Here is a 4,005-nt window from a genome sequence, read left to right as displayed (position 1 = left end):
ATATACAAATAAGAATGTAAATTACTGCCCCAACAAAAAATGAATGGATAACCCTTGGATCCTGGAAACAGATGGCCCATTCCAACCTCAGTTGTTTTGTGCTCACAGTTCAGGTAAACAGATCTTGTCAACTACTGATATTAACTGAAGTTAGTGATATATTGTCTTTGAATATTTTTTTCTCAAAAAAAAATTTGTTCTGTCAAAGACAAACTGAAGACTCAGTTTGGAATATCCAAATCTGAGTACACTGATGCTCCAGTAGCAAGACTTTCTAGCTCATATATTTATCTCTAAGCTGATTTTCAGTTTAGAAGGTGGATAACAAATCAGTCTCCCATTTTTAGGAGGAAGTCTATATAGAAACCTTGCCCCTTGATTTTCTTTTGCTTCACTCTCTGAATATTCCTATGTTGTTATTGTTCTTGCAGTAACATGGATTTTGACAAAATTATTGTCAAAATTATGGGGAAACTTGTAGTCTGAACAATTGACTTGTTAAAAGATGAAAACAAATTTATTCTCTTCTTTACAAAAAAGAAAAGGAGGAAGTAGCTTAAACGTGTGCCCTGGGCTGACACTTCCAGAGTTCTCCTAAGTTTCAACTGGCACAGATAAAAGAAATATGGAAGTAAAGAACTCAAGAAAGAGACAGCTAGTAATATGCACTCATCACTCTGCAACAACCAAACTACCTGTATGCTATTAACACTGTCTCAGCTACCATCATAATTGCTAATGCTGTTTGCTAACATTATAATTGAAATTTATAGAAAGAATATTCAACGCAGAATAGCGCAACTGATATCTATGTCTCTAAGTTGATTTTCCTTGCTCTTTTGAAATGAAGGTATACTTCCTTCAGAAGGCCTGTAAGGTCCAGAAATAAGAAGGGATCTCCAGATTAGAAACCCTCACCTCCACTGTCAACCCTTAAATGAGGTCTGGTGCATGGCATACACCTGAGCTCCCCTGGATTGGCCCTGCCTTTCCTGCAGGTGCTCCATCACTGGTTCAGGCTGTGACTTAGCATTTCCACTACAGCTAGATTATTTCATTCAGTTAGTAGTAAAAGGTGCATGACTTGAACACATTGACTTCCATAACTGACACACTAGCAGTCTTTGAAGAATCTATCTATCTACGTATCTATCTATTTATCTCAAATATACATAGCTTGCTCCAAAAGTAATGCTTCCTATTTATAGCCAGGGAACTACAGTGGATACAAAGAGCACAATAACACTATTTGATAGAACACATTCTCAGCTTCAAAACACTATTTTTTAACATAGTCGCCATGACTAACTGTGCATTTTCACCAGCAATGAGCAAGAGCCTGCATGCCACACTAGGCAAAATCTGCACCAGCAAATTGCAAAGCAGCCTTTGTGTGTATGTATAGGCAGACATGAACTCAATCGTATCAAACTCTACAGCAAGCAGAGATGACCAAGACTGTACAAACATTTTTCAAGTTCTCCAATACCATCAGCCACAAACAAGTCTCTTTCATTTACTGGCCTCTCCTTTATAAGAATATTTGATGCAGACAGTTATACAACTAAAACAAGTAATGCAGGAAATAAATTGCTGACCACCTCAGTAAAAAAAAAAATAAAAATGCCAACAGAGCAGAGGCAAGCGTATGCAAACAGCAGGTATGCAAAAAGGTAACTCAAAGACAGTCTAACAGATTGAAAACAATACCAAAAAATAAAAAAGATTTAGTGAGGATAAAGCTCCCCATTTTACATCTGTTATGCCCGAAATTCCGAGTTGCAATCTCAAAAAGCCTACAGATGGACTAGTTTAACAAGCATCTAAAGATAGAAATGAATTGTGTAAGATTTTACTAAGCAACATGTATAATATGAGAGGTGATGGCGAGCTGAGATTTTTTTTTTCTTCTATAAGTATTATCAGTTTCTTAAACTCCTTATCTCAACAGCTTAGCCAATCTTCTTGTGAATCATCTTTTCTTTGTGAGAAGACTACTCTCCTCACTGGATGAGGATTGAAGAATCAGCTGTTCGTATGGATGAGGGCAATCTGAGACATCATTTTGAACTATTGCTACTGCTCAAAAGAAAAGGCAAGATAAAATCCACATGCGATGCTTGTAGAACAGTCACTTGGCATCTCGGGTTTTCTTTCTGAACAAAATCTGTCATCTCATCTTCACTGAGTACCTCAAATGCAGAAAAGTGATTTTAGAGGAAATTTTGTTTAATGTTGGTCAGGTGTGACTAAAGGTGCATGAAACAAGTGACAGAAGGTAAAGCATCAGACATTTAAATTTCACAAAGTAAAGTGATACAAAGATACCTACTCAAATGTTATCTAAGATTAAAGACCATAAGCGGCCACCTGGACAATTCATGAAAAGGGTAGAATAAAGATTTAATAATAGTCAAAAGGGTTTTTTAAAGTACTTTTTAAAGCCGTCTCTGTTTTTAATCAAAAACTTTGTCATTAATTACATCCTAAAATCTGAGGAACATTCAGGGCTCTGCAATTTGAATCAAGTCTTCTGAGGTAGAAGTATTTTTTAGACTTTAAAGTGTGGCATTCTGCTAGATTTTCTCTGCTATTTCTCTTAACCTTAATCAAACATATTTGTAATGCAGGATTACATCTAATATACTGATGGATTTATCCTAAACACTTCCTCTCTTTTGAACTCCAGTAATGTTTCCGCTGGCAACAACTCACCAAGTGGAAAAGAATCCATCCTATAGGAAAAACAGAGAAGAAAAAAGTAACATATTGAGAAAAAGAGTTATTAATTGAACATATTGAGATTAAAGAAAAACACACTATTAAAACACTAAAGCGTAGGGATGAATACTTCTGCAATCTTTCCTCCTTGAAAATCATTTTCTAGAAAGGATTATTTGGACATTTTGAGTGACATTTGGACATTTTGAGTGACACTGGAGGGGGGAGGGAGAGGGAGGGGCAGGAGAAAGGATAAATGTCCTCAAAACAGCCGACTTAGCAAACACACTTCCATGACAACAAAATAAGTGAGATGGAAAAAAAAAAAAGACAAACAGAAGGACATTAAGGAACCAGAAATAATATTGTATTATGCTGATTTCTGATGAGTGGAAAACATTATAAACATTATGAATTGCTAATTAGCAATGCTGAAAACAGGTTAATCTGAAACAAGCTAAATTCATAACACTCACTTCACTGTATGTGCTTTTTTCTTGGAAGAGATGGCAAATCAGGAGACAGAATCCTCTGCTGTGTCATGTCTAAATAAAATTATTTTACTACTACCTTCAAGAACTTAGTACTTTAAAAGGAAAACAAATTTATTTTCTTATAGTATATCTCTACCACACAATCAGCACTGAGTCATTTTGCTGTGATTTTCTATCTTTGAAAGATCACTTGGCATGAAAATTTTCTAAAAAAATAGAAAAGTGACAGGTTTTAAGTTGGCTTGGGATGTTTTCCTGGTTAAACTACATTTATATTAAGGACTTTATTTAACCAAACCATGTATACCACTGAAATATGACAGCCACTGTGCAGGATGTTACTGTGTAAATATAAACTCTGAAAAGACACCTTAAAAATAGTAATTGAGAGGTGAACTCTTCTCAACAAAAAATAAATAGCCAGTGACGAAAAGTATGACCTGATAATGAGATGAAAGAATCATAGAATCACAGAATCATAGAATGGTTTGGAGTGGGACCTCAAGAATCATCAAGCTCCAACCCGCTTGCTAAAGCCTATTAATTGAATGTTTGCCATGAGCAAATACTGAATAACGTCCATTATAAATGTCTTCAGAAAAATAGAACCTTGCTAATTAAAGTAGAAAATGCACAAGAGGAAAGAAAATTGCAAAGGAATGAAAAGTAGTGGATATAAGATATCCACTGCCACTAAGATATAATAGCAGTTCCTTGGCAACTAAAATCCCATTTTAGATCCCATGTTAATAGAAATTAACTTACGTGCTGAAGTGAATGATTTCAACTT

This window comes from Meleagris gallopavo, chromosome 8 (assembly GCF_000146605.3).
Source record: "Meleagris gallopavo isolate NT-WF06-2002-E0010 breed Aviagen turkey brand Nicholas breeding stock chromosome 8, Turkey_5.1, whole genome shotgun sequence".
In the NCBI taxonomy this organism is placed as follows: Eukaryota; Metazoa; Chordata; class Aves; order Galliformes; family Phasianidae; genus Meleagris; species Meleagris gallopavo.
The sequence above is the reverse complement of the archived record's forward strand: the minus strand, read 5'-3'. Positions refer to the sequence as shown.